The sequence below is a fragment of the Chelonia mydas genome, chromosome 1, assembly GCF_015237465.2.
Source record: "Chelonia mydas isolate rCheMyd1 chromosome 1, rCheMyd1.pri.v2, whole genome shotgun sequence".
Lineage (NCBI taxonomy): Eukaryota > Metazoa > Chordata > Testudines > Cheloniidae > Chelonia > Chelonia mydas.
The window spans coordinates 225244245-225254885 of NC_057849.1; the positions used below are offsets into that span (position 1 = coordinate 225244245).

At 40.7% G+C, this 10641-nt stretch overlaps 1 protein-coding gene across 2 annotated transcripts in view; it reads right to left on the minus strand.

The window, feature by feature from the left end:
- Positions 1-10274, minus strand: part of ARHGAP8 (Rho GTPase activating protein 8) — a 121146-nt gene extending 110872 nt beyond the window's left edge. The window contains exon 1 of one of the 2 annotated variants that reach the window (XM_043537864.1): positions 10007-10274. The gene's annotated coding sequence lies outside the window, so the exon portion shown is untranslated. The remainder of the gene's footprint in view (positions 1-10006) is intronic. The other variant, XM_037914657.2, reaches the window with a different exon arrangement.
- Positions 10275-10641: the final 367 nt, after the last annotated feature.

Genomic DNA, 10641 nt, shown 5'->3' on the forward strand with positions numbered 1-10641 from the left:
CCTGCACCTAGGAGCCAAGGGACACATCACTACTTCCAGGGAGCCACACAGAGCCAGGTAGGGAGCCTGCCAGCCCAGTGCCAACTGGACTTTTATGGCCCAGTCTGCGGTGCTGACCAGAGTCACCAGGGTCCCTTTTCAACCAGGTGTTCCAGTCGAAAACTGGACACCTGGCAAGTAGCAACCCTAGTTGCAACACGCACTACAGATAAAGATACAAACTTGCAAGCTCTGCATAGACTTACATAAACCTGCATCATCATATAATCATCACATTTAATAACATCACATTGTTTACCCCCTTCTCCTCTGTCAGCATGACACAAAATGAGAAAACTTATAACTTAATGCCTTCTATAACTATATTCCTTTTGATATTGTATGAAGTATTTAATAAACAGTATTTAAAAGCAACAATGCACATCCAAGGGTATACTTTCATTATAGAAGAAAACAAGGGTGCAAAATTAATGTTGGGGTGGATGGAGACAATAGTGATAAATGATCACACAGCAGTGGGGAATAGGGTAGAACCTTCGGAGCTGTTCCTTAGCTGGTGTAAATTCTCATAACTCCATAGACTTCAGTGGAGCCATGACTATTTATCCCCGTTGAGGGTCAGCACCTTTTATTGGTCTTTCTAATCTTTCTTACATTTGGGTCCTTTTAAAGTACAGTATTTTCACTGACTATGTAAGTAAAGTTATTTGGGGGTTGTTTTGTTTATTGAAGCAACTTCAAACTTACATATTTTGTTTGAGAGGATTTTCTGCATATTCAGCAGATGCTGGCATATTACTAGACCTCCAGAGGCACAATCTTTCATATTTACTTCATCACCATTTGTTCACAGAGTGTTCAATACATATTCAGTTTATTATTTTAGCCTTTGGCCCATAACCAGTTTGTTCACATTAAGAGCTGAAATAACTATTTTTAGACCAATTTTATTTTTCAAAAATAGCATCACTAGTCCTTAGGAAGATCTGAGGGCCACATTTTAAAGGTATTTAGGTTCCTAGAGAGGCAGCTAGGCATTTTGATGCTGAAAAGCTCCCTTAGTTTGGTCAGTTGGGCTACTGGGCACAGAAAGTCATGCTGCTTAACTCAATATTTGCTTAGCAGTTAACTTTTAAATAAAATAAACAGAAACGCTAATAGAACATTCTGAGCACCAGTAAACCCAAGGGCCTGTGCAGTAATGCTGTCTAGGTCTCCTGTCTGGGCCTTGATATTTACGTTTTTTCTTCACTTCAGGTCCCCATGCTACTACCAGTAAAACTTCTATAAATCACCCACTTTCTTGTGCCTCATCTGTAAAATGGGTATACTACTACATGAATCCCAGATTCAAAAAAGAATCCCTATTTGTAAAGCATTTTGAGATCTACTGATAATACTGCTTATATAAGAACTAGGCATTATTATTCAGGACAGTGAGTGCTTAATTTGATGCACGTGCTTAAATTCCACTGAAGTCAGATTAAAGTTAAGCATGGGCCTAACTGTTTTCCTGGATCAGGGACTCAACAAAGTGTTATTTATCTTGATTAAGGAGTGACCAGTTCTGCCACTTTACAAGTAATCCCAGTGAACCAGATTCTGTCAGTCTAACTCATGCTGAGTAGTATCTTACTTCATAAGTGCCGCTACTGATTTCAATGGGACTACTGTGGAGTTGGGTATTATTCAATACGAGTAAGGGTGGTAGAATCTAGCCCAGTGAGAATAAGGCTAGAAGAACCAGGCCCTTACTGCTTGTAAAGCATTTTGGGCCAGATTGCGATGTACACAGTAAGTCAGGGTCTTACTTCTTGAGTATTCCTATTCAAATTAATAGGACTACTCAAAGAGTAAGCCAATAATTCAATGCCAATAACGGTATCCAATCTAGTTCTTGGTGAGCCTCATTTGAAAAGCGGAATGCATGAGGCACATATTATTGCTTTTCTACCTCTTCTTTGATCTGTGAATTCTATTTTTTTAAATCAAAAAAAAAAAAAAGAGAAATTTAGTCCAGCTTCTGTAGATGCTCATGTTTTCTGAACATTATTGTAGATTTTTCTCTTCATTTGATTTTAAAATCGTCAGAAGAAAAATGTTTTAAGTAACTTATCCCAAAGGCAGATAAAGATCATATGGTTCTAGAGTCAACTCATTCACATTTCCTGCATGTTTAAGCTGTAGGCTACTATTTGGAATGTTTTATTTCCTCTTAAAAGAGCCATTTGCAATAATTTAATACCTACTACTTTTGAGGCTGGAGCAAGAGGTTATTGTAACTTTACAATGGACACTTTCAATTTAAAAATCACATTTGTGTCAAAAACTGCTTTACCTACTATTACTACAACTAACACCAAAGATTGGGATAGCTGGCAGAGATAAGAGAAAGGTTTCCCCTCTATTTTACAGTTTGCTTATTTTATGAATCTGATGGCATTTTGTGTACAGTTGGTTTCACTGTCTTTTTTTTGCAACCAAGTGGTTTTCCTTTTGTGGATCTTTCAGACAGAGGAGAGAGGAAAACATTTTTTAAAAATAGGAAAATGTGGGTGAAAAAAATCAAAGTTGTCAGAGGGACCCAGGACAGATGCAATATGTAGAAAGTACTTAAGATTCATTTGTTTGAAACTGATTTGTTTCAAGTTCAGGGTGCCCATTTAAGCATCCTTACTGCAGCTGATCATTAAATGTTTACAAATGGAATGTTACCTGATGCCAGTCACCATAATCAATGAGGTCACAACTGGTAGAACAAGGTCCACAGATTAAGGTAATAATATAAAAATTAACCTATACATTTCTAATTATTTTTAATGTGATGTGCGGCAGTAATGGACTAACTCTTATTTCTGTCTGCAGTGATGACCACTGAATCTGAAAGGGAACCTTCAATTTTTGTTGCACTTTTTTTCTTCATATTTTTTTCCTTCTCAGGATTAGAAAATTTAGCTTTTGATTCTGACTCACAAGATCCTGACTGCAAAGTTAGGTCTACAACTGTGAGTCTGCCAAGCCTATTTAATCTTTCTGTCAATTAAGGCAACATGTATATTACACCCAGCTACTGAGAAAAGCAAAGCTGTCAACATACAGCAACTATCCATGCTAGGTATAGTCTCCAAAGAATTTTTCCACCACTTGGTACATTTAAAAAGGGTTGGGACAAGACCCTGACAAGTAGCTTTTCCTAAATCGTCTATCCCACTTTCCTCTGGACTCATTTATCCCCTATCAATAAAAGTGCAAGAACTGGCATGGATGATGCAAGGGTAATTTATCCAAGGTTTAATGTAAGGAACATTGTCTTCCTAGTTGAAGACACACTTGTATATCCTAGGTAAAATCCTGACTTCACTGAAGTCATCCCAAGTTTTGCCATTAACTTCACCCTCTGCCTACTCCTTACACTTTTTTCAGCCTGCAATAGCTTGTTGTAGCAATCTCTTCTAATGAACTAAAAAATCAGGCATCTGCACTCATCATGAATGCAAAGTCACATTTTAAAATGAATTCAGTTTTAGTAGACCTTGTACTATCCTGTGGCAAATATATATCTCAGTCATCGACTGACCATCTGTAATGTACATGCAACATGGGGAATGGACCTGTCACTCTTCAGCTCCTAAAATGTAGGGTGCAAATCCAGTGCACTAATGGAATATTTTTCACAACAAAGTCAACTTTTAGATTTATTCTACCCAGCAGATGGCAGTGAGGTACATACACAAAAGCAAGTGCATTGTAAACTTTTGCAGAGTTAAAACTCTGAGTTCAAATCTATTGAAGCTCAGTATAAATAAGCAGGAGCTGCTGAGAGTCTGAGAAATTCTTTGATGTTATGGAGTTAAAATTTTGTTTTGAAGGCTTTGCTGAAAGCCAATTTCATGTGTAGTATGCCAAACCTTAGAGTTTTAGCCTGAGCCTCAGACTTCTAAGAGGTTTTTCATACCCTAAGAACTGCTTCAACAATCAGAAAATTTTGATTGTGCACAGGCATTTGCAACTTTGACTGACATTTAACAGAACAGAGGGGGAACAGAGTTCAGACAAACCACAAAGAAGATAGTTCATGAGATTCACTTGTCTCATTGTCTCTGTCCATTTAAAATAGGATACATTATTTTTCTCTTTAGAAAACGTTCAGGTTTGTTTCTAATAGCAGAAAAAAGCCCAGGTGGTAGGGGAAAGGAATGGGAAGGGGAAAAGGCCTGTGGAGAACCGTAAGCAGGTCTGTACCCCTCCCAAAGAAGTCAGTGGCTCTTTACAAATGGAAAAAACAAAACAAAACAAAATCACACCATTAGCTTTCTCGTTCCAAGAATCTTCTCTGAAACTTCTCTCACCTCTGGAATAAAAGCTACCATTCAGTATTCCAAGGCATGTTTCAAAACACAATGGAAAACACAAGTTTCCCAATAGGCATGTTATCTGACATTTAGGGACCTCCTAGTCAGAAGATTTTAAGAAGATGGAAGAGGTTTTCTTTATTCCCAAGCATTCATTTAGAAGTGACCTGCAAAACTTCAGAGATTCTAGCCATGCCCCTAAATACAGAAATTCTCTCCCATATAAGACATTTGTCCCAGATGATTGGTTTTAATCTCAGAAATTCTAAATTAATCATCTATATGAAATTCAGCTGGTTGGATTATGGGCCAGATCCTGCAAACTCTCCACACAGAATATTTCCTGATTTCAATGGGAGTTCCACATAAGAGCAAGCCCAAAGTCTCTAGTGAACTCTATCTCAAGTTTGAAATTCATTAGCATACACAAAAAGCGTTAGCTACAGTCCTTGAGAAGAACACACAGTAAAAAGAAATATCGCCCGAACATACTAACATTTAAAAAAATCAGTTTGAAATTTAGCATGAGGACGAATAAATCTGAGAAATAGCCCATAAGACAGACCCCTCTGAAAGGCAACAAAGGTATACTGTGTTGTGGATTTACCTTATTATAGTCCATGCTGGCAGCACCATCTATTACTCTATTATGATTCCCTTCCCATAATAAGACCCTGTTTTCACTTTGCCAGACTTGAAAGGTTTGAGCTGAAATTTTCCATGTTGGGTGTCTGCCTCAGGCTGAATTCTTTTGGAAAATTTGAGCCAAAACAGTTGGCTATTTCTGAGAATGAGCCGAGACAAATGTATGTTTTCCTCAAGTTCAGAAATTCTACAGACCTTGCATATGAAAAGCTCAAGTGCCCCATGCTTTGGAGCAGGGAATTATAATTTGGCAGGGGTGTGTTATAACTAGGGCCTACCAAACTCTTGGCCGTGAAAAGCGCGACACGGACAGCAAAATCTGGTCTCCCCGTGAAATCTGGTCTTCTGTGTACTTTTACCCTATACTATATAGATTTCACCAGGAGACCAGCGTTTCTCAAACTGGGGGTTCTGACCCAAAAGGGGACCGCTGGGGGTGGGGGGGAAGGGAATCCACAAGGTTATTGTAGGGGTTTTCGTATTGCCACTCTTACTTCTGTGCTGCCTTTAGAGTTTGATGGTGGCTGGAGAGCGGTGGCTGCTGGCCGGGTGCCCAGCTCTGAAGGCAGTGCCCCACCAGGAGCAGCGCAGAAGTAAGGGTGGCAATACCACAACCCCCCTAAAATAGCTTTGTGACACCCCCCCACAACCTCCTTTTGCGTCACGGCCCCTGCAGGTACAACACTGTGAAATTTTAGATTTAAATAACTGAAATAACGAAATTTACTATTTTTTAAATCCTATGACCGTGAAATTGACCAAAATGGACCATGAATTTGTTAGCGCCCTAGTTATAGGCCAGTGATTATATTTACATTTGTCTTCAAAAACATGTTATATTTTATTTTAAAACAGTTTATTTTTTCCTGGGCCAGAGAGAATTCAATAGTACAAAGAAGCCGTTATTTAGCAAACAATAATACTAACTGCCAGTCTCTTATTTGAAGCAAACAGACTATAGTTGATAAAAAAAAAATGAATTGAAAGCTTTTTCGCTGATTGTTTTTGTAAAAAGGTACCGATTGAGCTTTTAGTTTTGAAGTTGGCAGGTTTGATTAGTGAATTTATACAATACCGTTTGTGTCTTATGCCCGGCTTGCCCAGCAGCACTGCTAAAATTAAGGGTTTGTCGGTAAATCCTTTACAACCACTCCTCACTCTCCAGTCCAGAGAGGTTTATAAATTGGTAATTTTAATTTTGCTTTAGTCAGTAATTTCTCATACAAGTTCTATGGCCCAGGATCATTGTTTTTTAGAGCTGGTAGAAATTTTTCAAACAAAAAAAACATTTTGCGATTTTCAAATGCAATTTTTTTTTAAATGAAAGCTTGTCTAGATTGTCAACATTTTTCATTTTTCACAAAAAAATTGTGCCTTTCTTCAGAAAGCTTTCTTTAAATTGACGAAAGAGTTAGCAGGATTTTTCATGTAAGGAAAACCATAAATATTTACTGAAAATTCCTGCAGCTCAGCTGGAGGTGAGAGAATCCCACTGAGATGCAGGGTTGCATGGCAGTGCTGCCAAATGTATGTGAGACAGTGGACCCGTACCAGTCCTCTACAGAGCAAAATAACAGTGTTATGACATATGGCAACCTAGGCCCATGTGATCAGCTACTGCAGTTACAAACTGTGGATTAACCTTTTTGCATATGATGCAAACCATGTTTAAGCCAACCATGTCAGTAACTGGTTACAAATTCACTTGAAAGTCATAGTGTAAACAGAGCTTCTAGGCAAGCAGGCAGGCATCCTGGCAGGGTAAAAGCGGGGGAGGGGGAATTCATTTTAGTACTGACTGACTTAATATGCCAATCTTACTTGCTATCCTATTATTGTGACTCAACTGAAATCTGTATTTAAATATAACCTCTTTTTTTATTACTTTATACCATAGAATCAAGTAATGCTGTTCAGGTTGCTTGGGTTGGTGTTTGCATATGTTCCTCTTCAGTCTCAGCCCTCAGCCTCTGTTTTCTTTCTTACAGGGTCACTTTCCATGGAGAACATGTAGACATGAACCAATTCAGGAGGTTAAAAAAATGGAAACAAAAATTTATGAAAAATGTTTGCCTTTTATAACAAAAAGTCAAAATTGTTGAAAAATTTCATACAAATTTCAAATATCAGCCAACCATATAGCTGGTCAAAAAACAAGGAAAAATGGCTCTGAAATTTTCATGATTTCCCCTCCTCCCCAAAATCAGAATTTCAAAGATTTTTGACCAATTCTATCAGCCACGGGGGAAATGGTACAACTGGACTGAAAACAACTGCTTACACCAATGGCGGAATTGACTCTGCATCATTTTCTAAAACTGAGAAAAAAACACTAATTCATCATATTAGCATCAATCCTGCAAACACTTTACGAACATGGATAGCTTTAAGAATTTGAGGCACTCCATTCATTTCCAGGAATCTACCCACATGCTTAAAATTAAACATATGCTTAAACAACGAGGAGTACTTGTGGCACCTTAGAGACTAACAAATTTATTTGGACATAAGCTTTCGTGGGCTAAAACCCACTGATGAAGCTTATGCCCACGAAAGCTTATGCCCAAATAAATTTGTTAGTCTCTAAGGTGCCACAAGTATACCTCGTTATTTTTGCTGATACAGACTAACATGGCTACCACTCTGAAACATATGCTTAAGTGTTTGCAAGATCAGTGTCACTGTGAACAAGTATGTTTCTTTACCTCTATTAAAACACTTGTATTATTAAAACTGAAAAAAACTTTAAAAATCCATTTTACTTCTCAATTTTGTATTCCTCTTAAAAGAATGGGGCAGGGAGTGGGGGAATCTACGAAGTCAGTTTTGTTTTTAATTCATTAAAGTCAGTTTCACTTCCAGGTATCTCAGTATTACAACATTTTGTTTGAAATTACTCAAGATATTTATTTATTTTAAAAGACAACTTTCTATTGTAATGTTTAAAAGTTTTGGAGACATTCCTGATGTTCTTAAGTTTACTAAAGACCTACTTTTATGAAATATAACTTTGGGGCCAAAATCATGTATTCCTTTAAGCAACTTGCCCTAGGTCACACAGCAAGTCAGTGACGAAACTGAACATATATTCCAACATTCCTAATTGTTAGATACTGAATGGCAGTGTCCACTCATTCTTGAGGTGGGCTGCCCAGAGGTGGAGAGAAGCCTGTTCCTGTCTCTAGCTAAAAAGACTTTAGTCTTCATGTCTGCCAGCCAAGCACTTTTGAACAACACTAAATTTGCAAGTAATATACATTACCACACACAAGGAGCTACATTAAAGTAATGTTATGATTTGCCTTTGCAACCTTAATTTAGCCCACTTGTATATATGTATTGGTCACATGCATTATGATACAATCTTTGTTTACATGATATACTGTGCTCTGAATTAAGCAGGGATCCTGGAGGAAAGATTTTAGCAAGCTATTAAATCTTTTACAGAATTTGAGCACATGTTTATATGCAGTGTCACATATATAGAAAGAAAAATAGGTGAAAAAATTAAAAACTCTGAAAACTGAATAAAATATATTCAATATGGAGTAAAGTTTTATAAAGCAATGGGATGGCCTTCGAGCTCTGCTATAATGAAACTCAAAGTCAAATGTCCCCCAGTGAAGGTAAAATGTTTTACAATAAATGCTGAATTATTTCCCCCATTCCACAGCACACACTTCTGCTAAGAAGTTCCCATTCTCTACCCACTTATGTTTCTTTGTTAAAGAAACCTAAGGCATTGAACCTGCAATTATTAGTTCCCTGGCAGATTGCTGAACCTGTGTGACATGGCTGCCCACCCACATAATACCAATTGCAGAAAAAGGGCTTTAATCATAGCTCAAGATTATGATTTCTGTACGTTAACTACTACTCAGAGAAAATAATGAAAACCTAGCAGTAGCTTTTATTAAAAATATATACTGCTTTGTATTTATACTGGAGTGCCTGGGATTCAAATGGCGGTATTAAAACAAGTATTTGCTGTAAGAAATTATTAAACTGTGCTTGGCTTAAAATATATATTAATAAGTGTTTTTAAACTTAAGCATCTTACTCTTTGCTACTTGTCTTCCAAAGGATGTGTGTTTGTTATATTGCCTGATAACAAGCACACCTGTTGGGAACTATTTGTTTGTTTGGCTGGCCAAGAGGTTTGACCTACAGCCGAACCTCAGAGTTCCAAACTGACCAGTCAACCATACTGGAACTGGAAGTACGCAATCAGGCAGCAGCATTCAGACAAACAAACAAGGCACAGTACTGCGTTAAATGTAAACTACGAAAAAATAAAGGGAAAGCAGCATTTTTCTTCTGCATAGTAAAGTTTCAAAGCTGTAGTAAGTCAGTGTTCAGTTGTAAACTTTTGAAAAAACCACCCCAACTTTTTGTTCAGGGTAAGAAACATTTCAGAGTTAGGAGCAACCTCCATTCCCAAGGTGTTGGTAACTCTGTTCCACCGTCTGGCCAAAACACCAGCAGCAGGAATTTGGCAGAATAATGGCGTTTAATCTAAAAAAAAGGAGACGTCTCTAAAAAAAACTTCCGCCAAGGGGGCTGAGGGTTGTGTTTTGTTTCTTTCTTTCACCCTCCCGGAAAGTACAAGACACCTGCAGCCTGGAACAACAGCTCCTTCGCCCTGCCCCAAACCAATCCCAGCAGCAGCTGCTCCCGGGGACAAGCAGGGACGCGCTATTTGTGCGCTGCAAGGAGCGGCAGCAGGGAGCTGGGGGGGAGCCGGCAGGAAACAAACCCCGCGGGAGCGCGGGCCTTTTGGGGCCGGAGGAGGGCAACTCACTGACGGGCTGGGGGCTTTGGGAGGGGAAACCCGCGCAGTGTACACAGGGCAGCCCCCGCCTGCTTCTCCCCCCCAGGCCGGCCGCAGGGACGAGCGCTGGGCGGCGCAGCCTGTTGCGCGCTCGCGCCCCGGGCGCTGCGAGGAAATTCCAGCCAGCCGGCTCCTTCCTCGCGCGGCTCCCCCGCCCCCGAAGCTCCCCTCAGCTCACCTGGGGCGGCCGCGGCTCCTGCTCCCGCGCAGCCGGGGACCAGCCAGGTGGACTCCGCAGGCGGCTCCCGGGGGAGCGGCCCCTCCCTGCGGCGGGAGGAGGCCGGGACGGGCGGGGGGTGAGGGTGGAAGGCGGCTGGCGGCGCGCAGTGTTGCGTGCACACCCTGGGGCTGCCTTCCCCGGGCCAGCGCAGCCCTAGGAGAGCGGGAGGCAAGGACGGCGAGCCCGGCCCCTTCTCCCGCCAGTGACTCTCTCCTGCGCTCCGCTTAGGGAGGGGCTGGCGTGGGGGGGGTTCCCCTGGCCATTGAGCGCCCCACCTCTTGCTGCAGTACCCGAGTAAATAAGGGATGCGGGCTGGGGTCACTTCATTCAGGGCCCGCAGCCTGGCTGAGGCAGCGCCAGAGACGCATTTAGGAGGGGAGGCAGTGTGGTCAACTGGGCAGAGCACTGGACTGGGAATCAGGAGACGTGGGTTGTATTCCTGCCCCTGCCATTGGCCTGCTCTGCTGGGTGGTCTTGAGCAAGTCACTCATGCTCTGTGTGCTTCAGTTTCTCCATCTGTAAAATAAGAACGATGTGGGGCTCCATAAGTGCTTTGAGATCTACTGATGGAAAAAGCTATGGAAAGGCTAGGT